Source organism: Anabrus simplex, chromosome 2 (assembly GCF_040414725.1).
Source record: "Anabrus simplex isolate iqAnaSimp1 chromosome 2, ASM4041472v1, whole genome shotgun sequence".
NCBI lineage: Eukaryota > Metazoa > Arthropoda > Insecta > Orthoptera > Tettigoniidae > Anabrus > Anabrus simplex.
In genome coordinates this window covers 953,428,858-953,449,268 of record NC_090266.1, presented here as the reverse complement: position 1 = coordinate 953,449,268, position 20,411 = coordinate 953,428,858, and the positions used below count along the sequence as shown (strand labels likewise).

Below are 20,411 nucleotides of genomic sequence, written 5' to 3'. Positions count from 1 at the left end.
CTGCCTCTACCGCCTCAAGGGCAGTGTCCTGGAGCTTCAGACACTGGGTCGGGGATACAACTGGGGAGGATGACCAGCACCTCGCCAAGGCGGCCTCACCTGCTATGCTGAACAGGGACCTTGCGGGGAGATGGGAAGATTGGAAGGGAAGAGGGAAGGAATCGGCCGTGGCCTTAAGTTAGGTACCATCTCGGGTGCCTAGAATCGAGCCCGGGCCTCCGGCGGTGGCAGCCAATCACACTAACCACTACACCACAGAGGCGGACGTTGTGCTCTTTCTACGCTGCAAATAAATGCAGTCAAATTCTGCCATTCCTCATCAATATCTCCTGTATGTGTCCTTGGAACAGTATTGGACCCTCCACTAAATTCTCCTGAACTTGCTTATCTACAAGTTTCCACTCTCTAATTCTCCTTTCTCTTCTTCTCCATGGCATTTTTCCCACTTTAATCAGGTTAGCACATAATGGGGATTTGGTTCATTTCTAACCCTATGTCGAAGGATGTATTCACAACGATTATTGCGTTTTACTGTGGTGGTTGGTAGAGAGCTGTGTTGTATGTCTACGAAGCCATATTCCCAAGAGGAGAATATCTTTCACCTGAAACTCCAACCAAATTACAGGCGTAGACTGTGAATTGTATACATTAAAAGCAGACTGAAGAACATTGCCGAAACCCGGGATGGAACCAGGGACCTTTAGATCTACAGGCGTAATCCCAACTGATAGTTGTAATATTTACAGATTTGAAGAATGCTTACGGCATTGAAGCATGGGGAGGTGTTTCGCTAGCCAAGTCGGTGACGTAATCGTTGAGACGGTAGAGATGCGACTGCAGTAGCGTAACCAGGATTTCAGTGTGGAGCGGGAGGGGGTGGGGGGACATTAACGTATTTCTTCATCTAGAATATTTTTCTTTCTTTCTTAATCTGTTTACCCTCCAGGGTCGGTTTTTCCCTCGGACTCAGCGAGGGATCCTACCCCTACCGCTTCAAGGGCAGTGTCCTGGAGCTTCAGACTCTGGGTCGGGGATACAACTGGGGAGGATGACCAGTACCTCGCCCAGGCGGCCTCACCTGCTATTCTGAACAGGGGCCTTGTGGGGGGATGGGAAGATTGGAAGGGAAGAGGGAAGGAATCGGCCGTGGCCTTAAGTTAGGTACCATCTCGGGTGCCTAGAATCGAGCCCGGGCCTCCGGCGGTGGCAGCCAATCACACTAACCACTACACCACAGAGGCGGACGTTGTGCTCTTTCTACGCTGCAAATAAATGCAGTCAAATTCTGCCATTCCTCATCAATATCTCCTGTATGTGTCCTTGGAACAGTATTGGACCCTCCAGTAATTTCTCCTGAACTTGCTTATCTACCAGTTTCCACTCTCTAATTCTCCTTTCTCTTCTTCTCCATGGCATTTTCCCCACTTTACTCAGGTTAGCACATAATGGGGATTTGGTTCATTTCTACGGCCGGATGCCTTTGATGATTCTAACCCTATGTGGAAGGATGTATTCACTACGATTATTGCGTTTTACTGTGGTGGTTGGTAGTGAGCTGTGTTGTATGTCTACGAAGCCAAATTCCCAAGAGGAGAATATCTTTCACCTGAAACTCCAACCAAATTACAGGCGTAGACTGTGAATTGTATACATTAAGAGCAGACGGAAAAGATTGCCGAAACCCGGGATCGAACCAGGGACCTTTAGATCTTCAGTCTAACGCTCTCCCAACTGAGCTACTTCGGCTACAGGCGTAATCCCAACTGATAGTTGTAATATTTACAGATTTGAAGAATGCTTACGGCTATTGAAGCATGGGGACGTGTTTCGCTAGCCAAGTCGATGACGTAATCGTTGAGACGGTAGAGATGGGACTGCAGTAGCGTAACCAGGATTTCAGAGTGGAGCGAGAGGGGGCGGGGGGACATTAACGTAGGTCTTCATCTAGAATATTTTTCTTTCTTTCTTAATCTGTTTACCCTCCAGGGTCGGTTTTTCCCTCGGACTCAGCGAGGGATCCTACCTCTACCGCATCAAGGGCAGTGTCCTGGAGCTTCATACTCTGGATCGGGGATACAACTGGGGAGGATGACCAGTACCTCGCCCAGGCGGCCTCACCTGCTATGCTGAACAGGGGCCTTGCGGGGGGATGGGAAGATTGGAAGGGAAGAGGGAAGGAATCGGCCGTGGCCTTAAGTTAGGTACCATCTCGGGTGCCTAGAATCGAGCCCGGGCCTCCGGCGGTGGCAGCCAATCACACTAACCACTACACCACAGAGGCGGACGTTGTGCTCTTTCTACGCTGCAAATAAATGCAGTCAAATTCTGCCATTCCTCATCAATATCTCCTGTATGTGTCCTTGGAACCTTATTGGACCCTCCACTAATTTCTCCTGAACTTGCTTATTTGCCAGTTTCCACTCTCTAATTCTCCTTTCTCTTCTTCTGCATGGCATTTTCCCCACTTGACTCAGGTTAGCACATAATGGTGATTTGGTTCATTTCTAAGGCCGGATGCCTTTGATGGTTCTAACCCTATGTGGAAGGATGTATTCACTACGATTATTGCGTTTTACTGTGGTGGTTGGTAGTGAGCTGTGTTGTATGTCTGCGAAGCCATATTCCCAAGAGGAGAATATCTTTCACCTGAAACTCTAACCAAATTACAGGCGTAGACTGTGAATTGTATACATTAAGAGCAGACTGAAAAACATTTGCCGAAACCCGGATCGAACCAGGGACCTTTAGATCTTCAGTCTAACGCTCTCCAACCTGAGCTACTTCGGCTACAGGCATAATCCCAACTGATAGTTGTAATATTTACAGATTTGAAGAATGCTTACGGCTATTGAAGCATGGGGAAGTGTTTCGCTAGCCAAGTCGGTGACGTAATCGTTGAGACGGTAGAGATGGGACTGCAGTAGCGTAACCAGGATTTCAGTGTGGAGCGAGAGGGGGCGGGGGGACATTAACGTAGGTCTTCATCTAGAATATTTTTCTTTCTTTCTTAATCTGTTTACCCTCCAGGGTCGGTATTTCCCTCGGACTCAGCGAGGGATCCTGCCTCTACCGCCTCAAGGGCAGTGTCCTGGAGCTTCAGACACTGGGTCGGGGATACAACTGGGGAGGATGACCAGCACCTCGCCAAGGCGGCCTCACCTGCTATGCTGAACAGGGGCCTTGCGGGGAGATGGGACGATTGGAGGGAAGAGGGAAGGAATCGGCCGTGGCCTTAAGTTAGGTACCATCTCGGGTGCCTAGAATCGAGCCCGGGCCTCCGGCGGTGGCAGCCAATCACACTAACCACTACACCACAGAGGCGGACGTTGTGCTCTTTCTACGCTGCAAATAAATGCAGTCAAATTCTGCCATTCCTCATCAATATCTCCTGTATGTGTCCTTGGAACAGTATTGGACCCTCCACTAAATTCTCCTCTGCCGGCCCCGTGGTGTAGGGGTAGCGTGCCTGCCTCTTACCCGGAGGCCCCGGGTTCGATTCCCGGCCAGGTCAGGGATTTTTACCTGGACCTGAGGGCTGGTTCGAGGTCCACTCAGCCTACGTGATTAGAATTGAGGAGCTATCTGACGGTGAGATGGCGGCCCCGGTCTAGAAAGCCAAGAATAACGGCCGAGAGGATTCGTCGTGCTGACCACACGACACCTCGTAATCTGCAGGCCTTCGGGCTGAGCAGCGGTCGCTTGGTAGGCCAAGGCCCTTCAAGGGCTGTAGTGCCATGGGGAAAAAGGGAAGGAAAAAAAGGACTAAATTCTCCTGATCTTGCTTATCTACAATTTTCCACTCTCTAATTCTCCTTTCTCTTCTTCTCCATGGCATTTTTCCCACATTAATCAGGTTAGCACATAATGGGGATTTGGTTCATTTCTAACCCTATGTCGAAGGATGTATTCACAACGATTATTGCGTTTTACTGTGGTGGTTGGTAGAGAGCTGTGTTGTATGTCTACGAAGCCATATTCCCAAGAGGAGAATATCTTTCACCTGAAACTCCAACCAAATTACAGGCGTAGACTGCGAATTGTATACATTAAGAGCAGACGGAAAAGATTGCCGAAACCCGGGATCGAACCAGGGACCTTTAGATCTACAGGCGTAATCCCAACTGATAGTTGTAATATTTACAGATTTGAAGAATGCTTACGGCATTGAAGCATGGGGAGGTGTTTCGCTAGCCAAGTCGGTGACGTAATCGTTGAGACGGTAGAGATGCGACTGCAGTAGCGTAACCAGGATTTCAGTGTGGAGCGGGAGGGGGTGGGGGGACATTAACGTATTTCTTCATCTAGAATATTTTTCTTTCTTTCTTAATCTGTTTACCCTCCAGGGTCGGTTTTTCACTCGGACTCAGCGAGGGATCCTACCCCTACCGCCTCAAGGGCAGTGTCCTGGAGCTTCAGACTCTGGTTCGGGGATACAACTGGGGAGGATGACCAGCACCTCGCCCAGGCGGCCTCACCTGCTATGCTGAACAGGGGCCTTGCGGGGGGATGGGAAGATTGGAAGGGAAGAGGGAAGGAATCGGCCGTGGCCTTAAGTTAGGTACCATCTCGGGTGCCTAGAATCGAGCCCGGGCCTCCGGCGGTGGCGGAAAATCACACTAACCACTACACCACAGAGGCGGACGTTGTGCTTTTTCTACGCTGCAAATAAATGCAGACAAATTCTGCCATTCCTCATCAATATCTCCTGTATGTGTCCTTGGAACAGTATTGGACCCTCCACTAATTTCTCCTGAACTTGCTTATCTACCAGTTTCCACACTCTAATTCTCCTTTCTCTTCTTCTCCATGGCATTTTCCCCACTTTACTCAGGTTAGCACATAATGGGGATTTGGTTCATTTCTACGGCCGGATGCCTTTGATGATTCTAACCCTATGTGGAATGATGTATACACTATGATTATTGCGTTTTACTGTGGTGGTTGGTAGTGAGCTGTGTTGTATGTCTACGAAGCCATATTCCCAAGAGGAGAATATCTTTCACCGAAACTCCAACCAAATTACAGGCGTAGACCGTGAATTGTATATATTAAGAGCAGACTGACAAACATCGCCGAAACCCGGGATCGAACCAGGGACTTTTAGATCTTCAGTCTATCGCTCTCCCAACTGAGCTACTTCGGCTACAGGCGTAATCCCAACTGTAGTAGTAATATTTACAGATTTGAAGAATGCTTACGACTATTGAAGCATGGGGAGGTGTTTCGCTAGCCAAGTCGGTGACGTAATTGTTGAGACGGTAGAGATGGGACTGCAGTAGCGTAAAAAGGATTTCAGTGTGGAGCGGGAGGGGGCGGGGAGACATTAACGTAGGTCTTCATCTAGAATATTTTTCTTTCTTTCTTAATCTGTTTAATCTCCAGGGTCGGTTTTTCCCTCGGACTCAGCGAGGGATCCTACCTCTACCGCCTCAAGGGCAGTGTCCTGGAGCTTCAGACTCTGGGTCTGGGATACAACTGGGGAGGATGAGCAGCACCTCGCCCAGGCGGCCTCACCTGCTATGCTGAACAGGGGCCTTGCGGGGGGATGGGAAGATTGGAAGGGAAGAGGGAAGGAATCGGCCGTGGCCTTAAGTTAGGTACCATCTCGGGTGACTAGAATCGAGCCCGGGCCTCCGGCGGTGGCAGCCAATCACACTAACCACTACACCACAGAGGCGGACGTTGTGCTCTTTCTACGCTGCAAATAAATGCAGTCAAATTCTGCCATTCCTCATCAATATCTCCTGTATGGGTCCTTGGAACAGTATTGGACCCTCCACTAATTTCTCCTGAACTTGCTTATCTACCAGTTTCCACTCTCTAATTCTCCTTTCTCTTCTTCTCCATGGCATTTTCCCCACTTTACTAAGGTTAGAACTTAATGGGGATTTGGTTCATTTCTAAGGCCGGATGCCTTTGATGATTCTAACCCTATGTGGAAGGATGTATTCACTACGATTATTGCGTTTTACTGTGGTGGTTGGTAGTGAGCTGTGTTGTATGTCTACGAAGCCATATTCCCAAGATGAGAATATCTTTCACCTGAAACTACAACCAAATTACAGGCGTAGACAGTGAATTGTATACATTAAGAGCAGACTGAAAAACATTGCCGAAACCCGGGATCGAACCAGGGACCTTTAGATCTTCAGTCTAACGCTCTCCCAACTGAGCTACTTCGGCTACAGGCGTAATCCCAACTGATAGTTGTAATATTTACAGATTTGAAGAATGCTTACGGCTATTGAAGCATGGGGAGGTGTTTCGCTAGCCAAGTCGGTGACGTAATCGTTGAGACGGTAGAGATGGGACTGCAGTAGCGTAACCAGGATTTCAGTGTGGAGCGGGAGGGGGCGGGGGGACATTAACGTAGGTCTTCATCTAGAATATTTTTCTTTCTTTCTTAATCTGTTTACCCTGCAGGGTCGGTTTTTCCCTCGGACTCAGCGAGGGATCCTACCTCTACCACCTCAAGGGCAGTGTCCTGGAGCTTCAGACTCTGGGTCGGGGATACAACTGGGGAGGATGGCCAGCACATCGCCCAGGCGGCCTCACCTGTTATGCTGAACAGGGCCTTGCGGGGGGATGGGATGATTGGAAGGGAAGATGGAAAGAATCGGCCGTGGCCTTAAGTTAGGTACCATCTCGGGTGCCTAGAATCGAGCCCGGGCCTCCGGCGGTGGCAGCCAATCACACTAACCACTACACCACAGAGGCGGACGTTGTGCTCTTTCTACGCTGCAAATAAATGCAGTCAAATTCTGCCATTCCTCATCAATATCTCCTGTATGTGTCCTTGGAACAGTATTGGACCCTCCACTAATTTCTCCTGAACTTGCTTATCTACCAGTTTCCACTCTCTAATTCTCCTTTCTCTTCTTCTCCATGGCATTTTCCCCCCTTTACACAGGTTAGCACATAATGGGGATTTGGTTCATTTCTAAGGCCGGATGCCTTTGATGATTCTAACCCTATGTGGAAGGATGTATTCACTACGATTATTGCGTTTTACTGTGGTGGTTGGTAGTGAGGTCCGCCTCTGTGGTGTAGTGGTTAGCGTGATTAGCTGCCACCCCCGGAGGCCCGGGTTCGATTCCCGGCTCTGCCACGAAATTTGAAAAGTGGTATGAGGGCTGGAACGGGGTCCACTCAGCCTCGGGAGGTCAACTGAGTAGAGGTGGGTTCGATTCCCACCTCAGCCATCCTGGAAGTGGTTTTCCGTGGTTTCCCACTTCTCCTCCAGGCGAATGCCGGGATGGTACCTAACATAAGGCCACGGCCGCTTCCTTCCCTCTTCCTTGTCTATCCCTTCCAATCTTCCCATCCCTCCACAAGGCCCCTGTTCAGCATAGCAGGTGAGGCCGCCTGAGCGAGGTACTGGTCATTCTCCCCAGTTGTATCCCCGACCAAGAGTCTGAAGCTCCAGGACACTGCCCTTGAGGCGGTAGAGGTGGGATCCCTCGCTGTGTCCGAGGGAAAAGCCGACCCTGGAGGGTAAACAGATGATGATGATGATGATGGTTGGTAGTGAGCTGTGTTGTATGTCTACGAAGCCATATTCCCAAGAGGAGAATATCTTTCACCTGAAACTCCAACCAAATTACAGGCGTAGACTGTGAATTGTATACATTAAGAGCAGACTGAAAAACATTGCCGAAACCCGGGATCGAACCAGGGACCTTTAGATCTTCAGTCTAACGCTCTCCCAACTGAGCTACTTCGGCTACAGGCGTAATCCCAACTGATAGTTGTAATATTTACAGATTTGAAGAATGCTTACGGCTATTGAAGCATGGGGAGGTGTTTCGCTAGCCAAGTCGGTGACGTAATCGTTGAGACGGTAGAGATGGGACTGCTGTAGCGTAAACAGGATTTCAGTGTGGAGCGGGAGGGGGCGGGGGGACATTAACGTAGGTCTTCATCTAGAATATTTTTCGTCCTTTTGAATCTGTTTACTCTCCAGGGTCGGTTTTTCCCTCGGACTCAGCGAGGGATCCTACCTCTACCGCCTCAAGGGCAGTGTCCTGGATCTTCAGACTCTGGGTAGGGGATACAACCGGGGAGGATGACCAGTACCTCGCCCAGGCGGCCTCACCTGCTATGCTGAACAGGGGCCTTGCGGGGGTGGGGAAGATTGGAAGGGAAGAGGGAAGGAATCGGCCGTGGCCTTAAGTTAGGTACCATCTCGGGTGCCTAGAATCGAGCCCGGGCCTCCGGCGGTGGCAGCCAATCACACTAAACACTACACCACAGCGGCGGACGTTGTGCTCTTTCTACGCTGCAAATAAATGCAGTCAAATTCTGCCATTCCTCATCAATATCTCCTGTATGTGTCCTTGGAACAGTATTGGACCCTCCAGTAATTTCTCCTGAACTTGCTTATCTACCAGTTTCCACTCTCTAATTCTCCTTGCTCTTCTTCCCCATGGCATTTTCCCCACTTTACACAGGTTAGCACATAATGGGGATTTGGTTCATATCTAAGGCCGGATGCCTTTGATGATTCTAACCCTAAGTGGAAGGATGTATTCACTACGATTATTGCGTTTTACTGTGGTGGTTGGTAGTGAGCTGTGTTGTATGTCTACGAAGCCATATTCCCAAGAGGAGAATATCTTTCACCTGAAACTCCAACCAAATTACAGGCGTAGACTGTGAATTGTATACATTAAGAGCAGACGGAAAAGATTGCCGAAACCCGGGATCGAACCAGGGACCTTTAGATCTTCAGTCTAACGCTCTCCCAACTGAGCTACTTCGGCTACAGGCGTAATCCCAACTGATAGTTGTAATATTTACAGATTTGAAGAATGCTTACGGCTATTGAAGCACGGGGAAGTGTTTCGCTAGCCAAGTCGGTGACGTAATCGTTGAGACGGTAGAGATGGGACTGCAGTAGCGTAACCAGGATTTCAGTGTGGAGCGAGTGCGGGCGGGGGGACATTAACGTAGGTCTTCATCTGGAATATTTTTCTTTCTTTCTTAATCTGTTTACCCTCCAGGGTCGGTTTTTCCCTCGGACTCAGCGAGGGATCCTACCTCTACCGACTCAAGGGCAGTGTCCTGGAGCTTCAGACTCTGGGTCGGGGATACAACTGGGGAGGATGACCAGTACCTCGCCCAGGCGGCCTCACCTGCTATGCTGAACAGGGGCCTTGTGGGGGGATGGGAAGATTGGAAGGGAAGAGGGAAGGAATCGGCCGTGGCCTTAAGTTAGGTACGATCTCGGGTGCCTGGAATCGAGCCCGGGCCTCCGGCGGTGGCAGCCAATCACACTAACCACTACACCACAGAGGCGGACGTTGTGCTCTTTCTACGCTGCAAATAAATGCAGTCAAATTCTGCCATTCCTCATCAATATCTCCTGTATGTGTCCTTGGAACAGTATTGGACCCTCCACTAATTTCTCCTGAACTTGCTTATCTACCAGTTTCCACGCTCCAATTCTCCTTTCTCTTCTTCTCCATGGCATTTTGCCCACTTTACTCAGGTTAGCACATAATGGGGATTTGGTTCATTTCTAAGGCCGGATGCCTTTGATGATTCTAACCCTATGTGGAAGGATGTATTCACTACGATTATTGCGTTTTACTGTGGTGGTTGGTAGTGAGCTGTGTTGTATGTCTACGAAGCCATATTCCCAAGGGCTGTGGCAGCCAATCACACTAACCACTACACCACAGAGGCGGACGTTGTGCTCTTTCTACGCTGCAAATAAATGCAGTCAAATTCTGCCATTCCTCATCAATATCTCCTGTATGTGTCCTTGGAACAGTATTGGACCCTCCAGTAATTTCTCCTGAACTTGCTTATCTACCAGTTTCACCTGAAACTCCAACCAAATTACAGGCGTAGACTGTGAATTGTATACATTAAGAGCAGACGGAAAAGATTGCCGAAACCCGGGATCGAACCAGGGACCTTTAGATCTTCAGTCTAACGCTCTCCCAACTGAGCTACTTCGGCTACAGGCGTAATCCCAACTGATAGTTTAATATTTACAGATTTGAAAAATGCTTACGGCTATTGAAGCACGGGGAAGTGTTTCGCTAGCCAAGTCGGTGACGTAATCGTTGAGACGGTAGAGATGGGACTGCAGTAGCGTAACCAGGATTTCAGTGTGGAGCGAGATGGGGCGGGGGGACATTAACGTAGGTCTTCATCTAGAATATTTTTCGTCCTTTTGAATCTGTTTACTCTCCAGGGTCGGTTTTTCCCTCGGACTCAGCGAGGGATCCTACCTCTACCGCCTCAAGGGCAGTCTCCTGGAGCTTCAGACACTGGGTCGGGGATACAACTGGGGAGGATGACCAGCACCTCGCCAAGGCGGCCTCACCTGCTATGCTGAACAGGGGCCTTGCGGGGAGATGGGACGATTGGAAGGGAAGAGGGAAGGAATCGGCCGTGGCCTTTTTCCCACGATTATTGCGTTTTACTGTGGTGGTTGGTAGAGAGCTGTGTTGTATGTCTACGAAGCCATATTCCCAAGAGGAGAATATCTTTCACCTGAAACTCCAACCAAATTACAGGCGTAGACTGTGAATTGTATACATTAAGAGCAGACTGAAAAACATTGCCGAAACCCGGGATCGAACCAGGGACCTTTAGATCTTCAGTCTAACGCTCTCCCAACTGAGCTACTTCGGCTACAGGCGTAATCCCAACTGATAGTTGTAATATTTACAGATTTGAAGAATGCTTACGGCTATTGAAGCATGGGGAGGTGTTTCGCTAGCCAAGTCGGTGACGTAATCGTTGAGACGGTAGAGATGGGACTGCAGTAGCGTAACCAGGATTTCAGTGTGGTGCGGGAGGGGGCGGGGGGACATTAACGTAGGTCTTCATCTAGAATATTTTTCTTTCTTTCTTAATCTGTTTACCCTCCAGGGTCTGTTTTTCACTCGGACTCAGCGAGGGATCCTACCTCTACCGCCTCAAGGGCAGTGTCCTGGAGCTTCAGACTCTGGGTCGGGGATACAACTGGGGAGGATGACCAGCACCTCGCCCAGGCGGCCTCACCTGCTATGCTGAACAGGGGCCTTGCGGGGGGATGGGAAGATTGGAAGGGAAGAGGGAAGGAATCGGCCGTGGCCTTAAGTTAGGTACAATCTCGGGTGCCTAGAATCGAGCCCGGGCCTCCGGCGGTGGCAGAAAATCACACTAACCACTACACCACAGAGGCGGACGTTGTGCTTTTTCTACGCTGCAAATAAATGCAGACAAATTCTGCCATTCCTCATCAATATCTCCTGTATGTGTCCTTGGAACAGTATTGGACCCTCCACTAATTTCTCCTGAACTTGCTTATCTACCAGTTTCCACTCTCTAATTCTCCTTTCTCTTCTTCTCCATGGCATTTTCCCCACTTTACTCAGGTTAGCACATAATGGGGATTTGGTTCATTTCTACGGCCGGATGCCTTTGATGATTCTAACCCTATGTGGAAGGATGTATTCACTACGATTATTGCGTTTTACTGTGGTGGTTGGTAGTGAGCTGTGTTGTATGTCTACGAAGCCATATTCCCAAGAGGAGAATATCTTTCACCTGAAACTCCAACCAAATTACAGGCGTAGACTGCGAATTGTATACATTAAGAGCAGACGGAAAAGATTGCCGAAACCCGGGATCGAACCAGGGACCTTTAGATCTACAGGCGTAATCCCAACTGATAGTTGTAATATTTACAGATTTGAAGAATGCTTACGGCATTGAAGCATGGGGAGGTGTTTCGCTAGCCAAGTCGGTGACGTAATCGTTGAGACGGTAGAGATGCGACTGCAGTAGCGTAACCAGGATTTCAGTGTGGAGCGGGAGGGGGTGGGGGGACATTAACCTATTTCTTCATCTAGAATATTTTTCTTTCTTTCTTAATCTGTTTACCCTCCAGGGTCGGTTTTTCACTCGGACTCAGCGAGGGATCCTACCTCTACCGCCTCAAGGGCAGTGTCCTGGAACTTCAGACTCTGGGTCGGGGATACAACTGGGGAGGATGACCAGCACCTCGCCCAGGCGGCCTCACCTGCTATGCTGAACAGGGGCCTTGCGGGGGGATGGGAAGATTGGAAGGGAAGAGGGAAGGAATCGGCCGTGGCCTTAAGTTAGGTACCATCTCGGGTGCCTAGAATCGAGCCCGGGCCTCCGGCGGTGGCAGAAAATCACACTAACCACTACACCACAGAGGCGGACGTTGTGCTTTTTCTACGCTGCAAATAAATGCAGACAAATTCTGCCATTCCTCATCAATATCTCCTGTATGTGTCCTTGGAACAGTATTGGACCCTCCAGTAATTTCTCCTGAACTTGCTTATCTACCAGTTTCCACTCTCTAATTCTCCTTGCTCTTCTTCCCCATGCCATTTTCCCCACTTTACTCAGGTTAGCACATAATGGGGATTTGGTTCATATCTAAGGCCGGATGCCTTTGATGATTCTAACCCTAAGTGGAAGGATGTATTCACTACGATTATTGCGTTTTACTATGGTGGTTGGTAGTGAGCTGTGTTGTATGTCTACGAAGCCATATTCCCAAGAGGAGAATATCTTTCACCTGAAACTCCAACCAAATTACAGGCGTAGACTGTGAATTGTATACATTAAGAGCAGACGGAAAAGATTGCCGAAACCCGGGATCGAACCAGGGACCTTTAGATCTTCAGTCTAACGCTCTCCCAACTGAGCTACTTCGGCTACAGGCGTAATCCCAACTGATAGTTGTGATATTTACAGATTTGAAGAATGCTTACGGCTATTGAAGCACGGGGAAGTGTTTCGCTAGCCAAGTCGGTGACGTAATCGTTGAGACGGTAGAGATGGGACTGCAGTAGCGTAACCAGGATTTCAGTGTGGAGCGAGAGGGGGCGGGGGGACATTAACGTAGGTCTTCATCTGGTATATTTTCTTTCTTTCTTAATCTGTTTACCCTCCAGGGTCGGTTTTTCCCTCGGACTCAGCGAGGGATCCTACCTCTACCGACTCAAGGGCAGTGTCCTGGAGCTTCAGACTCTGGGTCGGGGATACAACTGGGGAGGATGACCAGTACCTCGCCCAGGAGGCCTCACCTGCTATGCTGAACAGGGGCCTTGTGGGGGGATGGGAAGATTGGAAGGGAAGAGGGAAGGAATCGGCCGTGGCCTTAAGTTAGGTACGATCTCGGGTGCCTAGAATCGAGCCCGGGCCTCCGGCGGTGGCAGCCAATCACACTAACCACTACACCACAGAGGCGGACGTTGTGCTCTTTCTACGCTGCAAATAAATGCAGTCAAATTCTGCCATTCCTCATCAATATCTCCTGTATGTGTCCTTGGAGGACCCTCCACTAATTTCTCCTGAACTTGCTTATCTACCAGTTTCCACTCTCTAATTCTCCTTTCTCTTCTTCTCCATGGCATTTTCCCCACTTTACTCAGGTTAGCACATAATGGGGATTTGGTTCATTTCTAAGGCCGGATGCCTTTGATGATTCTAACCCTATGTGGAAGGATGTATTCACTACGATTATTGCGTTTTACTGTGGTGGTTGGTAGTGAGCTGTGTTGTATGTCTACGAAGCCATATTCCCAAGAGGAAAATATCTTTCACCTCAAACTCCAACCAAATTACAGGCGTAGACTGTGAATTGTATACATTAAGAGCAGACTGAAAAACATTGCCGAAACCCGGGATCGAACCAGGGACCTTTAGATCTTCAGTCTAACGCTCTCCCAACTGAGCTACTTCGGCTACAGGCGTAATCCCAACTGATAGTTGTAATATTTACAGATTTGAAGAATGCTTACGGCTATTGAAGCATGGGGAGGTGTTTCGCTAGCCAAGTCGGTGACGTAATCGTTGAGACGGTAGAGATGGGACTGCTGTAGCGTAAACAGGATTTCAGTGTGGAGCGGGAGGGGGCGGGGGGACATTAACGTAGGTCTTCATCTAGAATATTTTTCTTCCTTTTGAATCTGTTTACTCTCCAGGGTCGGTTTTTCCCTCGGACTCAGCGAGGGATCCTACCTCTACCGCCTCAAGGGCAGTATCCTGGATCTTCAGACTCTGGGTCGGGGATACAACAGGGGAGGATGACCAGTACCTCGCCCAGGCGGCCTCACCTGCTATGCTGAACAGGGGCCTTGCGGGGGGATGGGAAGATTGGAAGGGAAGAGGGAAGGAATCGGCCGTGGCCTTAAGTTAGGTACCATCTCGGGTGCCTAGAATCGAGCCCGGGCCTCCGGCGGTGGCAGCCAATCACACTAAACACTACACCACAGCGGCGGACGTTGTGCTCTTTCTACGCTGCAAATAAATGCAGTCAAATTCTGCCATTCCTCATCAATATCTCCTGTATGTGTCCTTGGAACAGTATTGGACCCTCCAGTAATTTCTCCTGAACTTGCTTATCTACCAGTTTCCACTCTCTAATTCCCCTTGCTCTTCTTCCCCATGGCATTTTCCCCACTTTACTCAGGTTAGCACATAATGGGGATTTGGTTCATATCTAAGGCCGGATGCCTTTGATGATTCTAACCCTAAGTGGAAGGATGTATTCACTACGATTATTGCGTTTTACTGTGGTGGTTGGTAGTGAGCTGTGTTGTATGTCTACGAAGCCATATTCCCAAGAGGAGAATATCTTTCACCTGAAACTCCAACCAAATTACAGGCGTAGACTGTGAATTGTATACATTAAGAGCAGACGGAAAAGATTGCCGAAACCCGGGATCGAACCAGGGACCTTTAGATCTTCAGTCTAACGCTCTCCCAACAGAGCTACTTCGGCTACAGGCGTAATCCCAACTGATAGTTGTAATATTTACAGATTTGAAGAATGCTTACGGCTATTGAAGCACGGGGAAGTGTTTCGCTAGCCAAGTCGGTGACGTAATCGTTGAGACGGTAGAGATGGGACTGCAGTAGCGTAACCAGGATTTCAGTGTGGAGCGAGAGGGGGCGGGGGGACATTAACGTAGGTCCTCATCTGGAATATTTTTCTTTCTTTCTTAATCTGTTTACCCTCCAGGGTCGGTTTTTCCCTCGGACTCAGCGAGGGATCATACCTCTACCGACTCAAGGGCAGTGTCCTGGAGCTTCAGACTCTGGGTCGGGGATACAACTGGGGAGGATGACCAGTACCTCGCCCAGGCGGCCTCACCTGCTATGCTGAACAGGGGCCTTGTGGGGGGATGGGAAGATTGGAAGGGAAGAGGGAAGGAATCGGCCGTGGCCTTAAGTTAGGTACGATCTCGGGTGCCTAGAATCGAGCCCGGGCCTCCGGCGGTGGCAGCCAATCACACTAACCACTACACCACAGAGGCGGACGTTGTGCTCTTTCTACGCTGCAAATAAATGCAGTCACATTCTGCCATTCCTCATCAATATCTCCTGTATGTGTCCTTGGAACAGTATTGGACCCTCCACTAATTTCTCCTGAACTTGCTTATCTACCAGTTTCCACGCTCCAATTCTCCTTTCTCCATGTCATTTTGCCCACTTTACTCAGGTTAGCACATAATGGGGGTTTGGATCATTTCTAAGGCCGGATGCCTTTGATGATTCTAACCCTATGTGGAAGGATGTATTCACTACGATTATTGCGTTTTACTGTGGTGGTTGGTAGTGAGCTGTGTTGTATGTCTACGAAGCCATATTCCCAGGAGGAGAATATCTTTCACCTGAAACTCCAACCAAATTACAGGCGTAGACTGTGAATTGTATACATTAAGAGCAGACGGAAAAGATTGCCGAAACCCGGGATCGAACCAGGGACCTTTAGATCTTCAGTCTAACGCTCTCCCAACTGAGCTACTTCGGCTACAGGCGTAATCCCAACTGATAGTTGTAATATTTACAGATTTGAAGAATGCTTACGGCTATTGAAGCATGGGGAGGTGTTTCGCTAGCCAAGTCGGTGACGTAATCGTTGAGACGGTAGAGATGGGACTGCAGTAGCGTAACCAGGATTTCAGTGTGGAGCGGGGGGGGGGGGGGGCTGGGGGACATTAACGCAGGTCTTCATCTAGAATATTTTTCTTTCTTTCTTAATCTGTTTACCCTCCAGGGTCGGTTTTTCCCTCGGACTCAGCGAGGGATCCTACCTCTACCGCCTCAAGGGCAGTGTCCTGGAGCTTCAGACTCTGGGTCGGGGATACAACTGGGGAGGATGACCAGCACCTCGCCCAGGCGGCCTCACCTGCTATGCTGAACAGGGACCTTGCGGGGGGATGGGAAGATTGGAAGGGAAGAGGGAAGGAATCGGCCGTGGCCTTAAGTTAGGTACCATCTCGGGTGCCTAGAATCGAACCCGGGCCTCCGGCGGTGGCAGCCAATCACACTAACCACTACACCACAGAGGTGGACGTTGTGCTCTTTCTACGCTGCAAATAAATGCAGTCAAATTCTGCCATTCCTCATCAATATCTCCTGTATGTGTCCTTGGAGGACCCTCCACTAACTCCTCCTGAACTTGCTTATCTACCAGTTTCCACTCTCTAATTCTCCTTTCTCTTCTTCTCCATGGCATTTTCCCCACTTTACTCAGGTTAGCACATAATGGGGATTTGGTTCATTTCTAAGGCCGGATGCCTTTGATGATTCTAACCCTATGTGGAAGGATGTATTCACTACGATTATTGCGTTTTACTGTGGTGGTTGGTAGTGAGCTGTGTTGTATGTCTACGAAGCCATATTCCCAGGAGGAGAATATCTTTCACCTGAAACTCCAACCAAATTACAGGCGTAGACTGTGAATTGTATACATTAAGAGCAGACGGAAAAGATTGCCGAAACCCGGATTCGAACCAGGGACCTTTAGATCTTTAGTCTAACGCTCTCCCAACTGAGCTACTTCGGCTACAGGCGTAATCCCAACTGATAGATGTAATATTTACAGATTTGAAAAATGCTTACGGCTATTGAAGCACGGGGAAGTGTTTCGCTAGCCAAGTCGGTGACGTAATCGTTGAGACGGTAGAGATGGGACTGCAGTAGCGTAACCAGGATTTCAGTGTGGAGCGAGATGGGGCGGGGGGACATTAACGTAGGTCTTCATCTAGAATATTTTTCTTTCTTTCTTAATCTGTTTACCCTCCAGGGTCGGTTTTTCCCTCGGACTCAGCGAGGGATCCTACCTCTACCGCCTCAAGGGCAGTGTCCTGGAGCTTCAGACTCTGGGTCGGGGATACAACTGGGGAGGATGACCAGTACCTCGCCCAGGCGGCCTCACCTGCTATGCTGAACAGGGGCCTTGTGGGGGTATGGGAAGATTGGAAGGGAAGAGGGAAGGAATCGGCCGTGGCCTTAAGTTAGGTACAATCTCGGGTGCCTAGAATCGAGCCCGGGCCTCCGGCGATGGCAGCCAATCACACTAACCACTACACCACAGAGGCGGACGTTGTGCTCTTTCTACGCTGCAAATAAATGCAGTCAAATTCTGCCATTCCTCATCAATATCTCCTGTATGTGTCCTTGGAACAGTATTGGACCCTCCACTAATTTCTCCTGAACTTGCTTATCTACCAGTTTCCACTCTCTAATTCTCCTTTCTCCTCTTCTCCATGGCATTTTCCCCACTTTACTCCGGTTAGCACATAATGGGGATTTGGTTCATTTCTAAGGCCGGATGCCTTTGATGATTCTAACCCTATGTGGAAGGATGTATTCACTACGATTATTCCGTTTTACTGTGGTGGTTGGTAGTGAGCTGTGTTGTATGTCTACGAAGCCATATTCCCAAGAGGAAAATATCTTTCACCTCAAACTCCAACCAAATTACAGGCGTAGACTGTGAATTGTATACATTAAGAGCAGACTGAAAAACATTGCCGAAACCCGGGCTCGAACCAGGGACCTTTAGATCTTCAGTCTAACGCTCTCCCAACTGAGCTACTTCGGCTACAGGCGTAATCCCAACTGATAGTTGTAATATTTACAGATTTGAAGAATGCTTACGGCTATTGAAGCATGGGGAGGTGTTTCGCTAGCCAAGTCGGTGACGTAATCGTTGAGACGGTAGAGATGGGACTGCAGTAGCGTAACCAGGATTTCAGTGTGGAGCGGGAGGGGGCGGGGGGACATTAACGTAGGTCTTCATCTAGAATATTTTTCTTCCTTTCTTAATCTGTTTACCCTCCAGGGTCGGTTTTTCCCTCGGACTCAGCGAGGGATCCTACCTCTACCGCCTCAAGGGCAGTGTCCTGGAGCTTCAGACTCTGGGTCGGGGATACAACCGGGGAGGATGACCAGTACCTCGCCCAGGCGGCCTCACCTGCTATGCTGAACAGGGGCCTTGCGGGGGGATGGGAAGATTGGAAGGGAAGAGGGAAGGAATCGGCCGTGGCCTTAAGTTAGGTACCATCTCGGGTGCCTAGAATCGAGCCCGGGCCTCCGGCGGTGGCAGCCAATCACACTAAACACTACACCACAGCGGCGGACGTTGTGCTCTTTCTACGCTGCAAATAAATGCAGTCAAATTCTGCCATTCCTCATCAATATCTCCTGTATGTGTCCTTGGAGGACCCTCCACTAACTCCTCCTGAACTTGCTTATCTACCAGTTTCCACTCTCTAATTCTCCTTTCTCTTCTTCTCCATGGCATTTTCCCCACTTTACTCAGGTTAGCACATAATGGGGATTTGGTTCATTTCTAAGGCCGGATGCCTTTGATGATTCTAACCCTATGTGGAAGGATGTATTCACTACGATTATTGCGTTTTACTGTGGTGGTTGGTAGTGAGCTGTGTTGTATGTCTACGAAGCCATATTCCCAAGGGCTGTGGCAGCCAATCACACTAACCACAACACCACAGAGGCGGACGTTGTGCTCTTTCTACGCTGCAAATAAATGCAGTCAAATTCTGCCATTCCTCATCAATATCTCCTGTATGTGTCCTTGGAACAGTATTGGACCCTCCAGTAATTTCTCCTGAACTTGCTTATCTACCAGTTTCACCTGAAACTCCAACCAAATTACAGGCGTAGACTGTGAATTGTATACATTAAGAGCAGACGGAAAAGATTGCCGAAACCCGGGATCGAACCAGGGACCTTTAGATCTTCAATCTAACGCTCTCCCAACTGAGCTACTTCGACTACAGGCGTAATCCCAACTGATAGTTTAATATTTACAGATTTGAAAAATGCTTACGGCTATTGAAGCACGGGGAAGTGTTTCGCTAGCCAAGTCGGTGACGTAATCGTTGAGACGGTAGAGATGGGACTGCAGTAGCGTAACCAGGATTTCAGTGTGGAGCGAGATGGGGCGGGGGGACATTAACGTAGGTCTTCATCTAGAATATTTTTCGTCCTTTTGAATCTGTTTACACTCCAGGGTCGGTTTTTCCCTCGGACTCAGCGAGGGATCCTACCTCTACCGCCTCAAGGGCAGTGTCCTGGAGCTTCAGACACTGGGTCGGGGATACAACTGGGGAGGATGACCAGCACCTCGCCAAGGCGGCCTCACCTGCTATGCTGAACAGGGGCCTTGCGGGGAGATGGGACGATTGGAAGGGAAGAGGGAAGGAATCGGCCGTGGCCTTTTTCCCACGATTATTGCGTTTTACTGTGGTGGTTGGTAGAGAGCTGTGTTGTATGTCTACGAAGCCATATTCCCAAGAGGAGAATATCTTTCACCTGAAACTCCAACCAAATTACAGGCGTAGACTGTGAATTGTATACATTAAGAGCAGACTGAAAAACATTGCCGAAACCCGGGATCGAACCAGGGACCTTTAGATCTTCAGTCTAACGCTCTCCCAACTGAGCTACTTCGGCTACAGGCGTAATCCCAACTGATAGTTGTAATATTTACAGATTTGAAGAATGCTTACGGCTATTGAAGCATGGGGAGGTGTTTCGCTAGCCAAGTCGGTGACGTAATCGTTGAGACGGTAGAGATGGGACTGCAGTAGCGTAACCAGGATTTCAGTGTGGTGCGGGAGGGGGCGGGGGGACATTAACGTAGGTCTTCATCTAGAATATTTTTCTTTCTTTCTTAATCTGTTTACCCTCCAGGGTCGGTTTTTCACTCGGACTCAGCGAGGGATCCTACCTCTACCGCCTCAAGGGCAGTGTCCTGGAGCTTCAGACTCTGGGTCGGGGATACAACTGGGGAGGATGACCAGCACCTCGCCCAGGCGGCCTCACCTGCTATGCTGAACAGGGGCCTTGCGGGGGGATGGGGAGATTGGAAGGGAAGAGGGAAGGAATCGGCCGTGGCCTTAAGTTAGGTACAATCTCGGGTGCCTAGAATCGAGCCCGGGCCTCCGGCGGTGGCAGAAAATCACACTAACCACTACACCACAGAGGCGGACGTTGTGCTTTTTCTACGCTGCAAATAAATGCAGACAAATTCTGCCATTCCTCATCAATATCTCTTGTATGTGTCCTTGGAACAGTATTGGACCCTCCACTAATTTCTCCTGAACTTGCTTATC

General features: G+C 49.3%; 16 non-coding genes across 16 annotated transcripts; all 16 read right to left on the bottom strand.

The window, feature by feature from the left end:
* Positions 1 to 1,673: 1,673 nt before the first annotated feature.
* On the bottom strand, positions 1,674 to 1,746 carry TRNAF-GAA (transfer RNA phenylalanine (anticodon GAA)). The gene has a single exon. It is a non-coding gene; the product is annotated as a tRNA-Phe (tRNA).
* A 969-nt stretch (positions 1,747 to 2,715) lies between these two features.
* On the bottom strand, positions 2,716 to 2,787 carry TRNAF-GAA (transfer RNA phenylalanine (anticodon GAA)). The gene has a single exon. It is a non-coding gene; the product is annotated as a tRNA-Phe (tRNA).
* A 2,283-nt stretch (positions 2,788 to 5,070) lies between these two features.
* On the bottom strand, positions 5,071 to 5,143 carry TRNAF-GAA (transfer RNA phenylalanine (anticodon GAA)). Its single transcript has one exon. It is a non-coding gene; the product is annotated as a tRNA-Phe (tRNA).
* Positions 5,144 to 6,110: 967 nt separating this feature from the next.
* On the bottom strand, positions 6,111 to 6,183 carry TRNAF-GAA (transfer RNA phenylalanine (anticodon GAA)). The gene has a single exon. It is a non-coding gene; the product is annotated as a tRNA-Phe (tRNA).
* A 1,468-nt stretch (positions 6,184 to 7,651) lies between these two features.
* Positions 7,652 to 7,724, bottom strand: TRNAF-GAA (transfer RNA phenylalanine (anticodon GAA)). Its single transcript has one exon. It is a non-coding gene; the product is annotated as a tRNA-Phe (tRNA).
* Positions 7,725 to 8,689: 965 nt separating this feature from the next.
* TRNAF-GAA (transfer RNA phenylalanine (anticodon GAA)) lies at positions 8,690 to 8,762 on the bottom strand. Its single transcript has one exon. It is a non-coding gene; the product is annotated as a tRNA-Phe (tRNA).
* Positions 8,763 to 9,893: 1,131 nt separating this feature from the next.
* On the bottom strand, positions 9,894 to 9,966 carry TRNAF-GAA (transfer RNA phenylalanine (anticodon GAA)). The gene has a single exon. It is a non-coding gene; the product is annotated as a tRNA-Phe (tRNA).
* Positions 9,967 to 10,574: 608 nt separating this feature from the next.
* Positions 10,575 to 10,647, bottom strand: TRNAF-GAA (transfer RNA phenylalanine (anticodon GAA)). Its single transcript has one exon. It is a non-coding gene; the product is annotated as a tRNA-Phe (tRNA).
* Positions 10,648 to 12,617: 1,970 nt separating this feature from the next.
* On the bottom strand, positions 12,618 to 12,690 carry TRNAF-GAA (transfer RNA phenylalanine (anticodon GAA)). The gene has a single exon. It is a non-coding gene; the product is annotated as a tRNA-Phe (tRNA).
* A 959-nt stretch (positions 12,691 to 13,649) lies between these two features.
* On the bottom strand, positions 13,650 to 13,722 carry TRNAF-GAA (transfer RNA phenylalanine (anticodon GAA)). The gene has a single exon. It is a non-coding gene; the product is annotated as a tRNA-Phe (tRNA).
* Positions 13,723 to 14,688: 966 nt separating this feature from the next.
* On the bottom strand, positions 14,689 to 14,761 carry TRNAF-GAA (transfer RNA phenylalanine (anticodon GAA)). Its single transcript has one exon. It is a non-coding gene; the product is annotated as a tRNA-Phe (tRNA).
* Positions 14,762 to 15,720: 959 nt separating this feature from the next.
* On the bottom strand, positions 15,721 to 15,793 carry TRNAF-GAA (transfer RNA phenylalanine (anticodon GAA)). Its single transcript has one exon. It is a non-coding gene; the product is annotated as a tRNA-Phe (tRNA).
* A 965-nt stretch (positions 15,794 to 16,758) lies between these two features.
* TRNAF-AAA (transfer RNA phenylalanine (anticodon GAA)) lies at positions 16,759 to 16,831 on the bottom strand. The gene has a single exon. It is a non-coding gene; the product is annotated as a tRNA-Phe (tRNA).
* A 968-nt stretch (positions 16,832 to 17,799) lies between these two features.
* On the bottom strand, positions 17,800 to 17,872 carry TRNAF-GAA (transfer RNA phenylalanine (anticodon GAA)). Its single transcript has one exon. It is a non-coding gene; the product is annotated as a tRNA-Phe (tRNA).
* A 1,123-nt stretch (positions 17,873 to 18,995) lies between these two features.
* On the bottom strand, positions 18,996 to 19,068 carry TRNAF-GAA (transfer RNA phenylalanine (anticodon GAA)). The gene has a single exon. It is a non-coding gene; the product is annotated as a tRNA-Phe (tRNA).
* A 608-nt stretch (positions 19,069 to 19,676) lies between these two features.
* TRNAF-GAA (transfer RNA phenylalanine (anticodon GAA)) lies at positions 19,677 to 19,749 on the bottom strand. Its single transcript has one exon. It is a non-coding gene; the product is annotated as a tRNA-Phe (tRNA).
* Between the last annotated feature and the right edge of the window lie 662 nt (positions 19,750 to 20,411).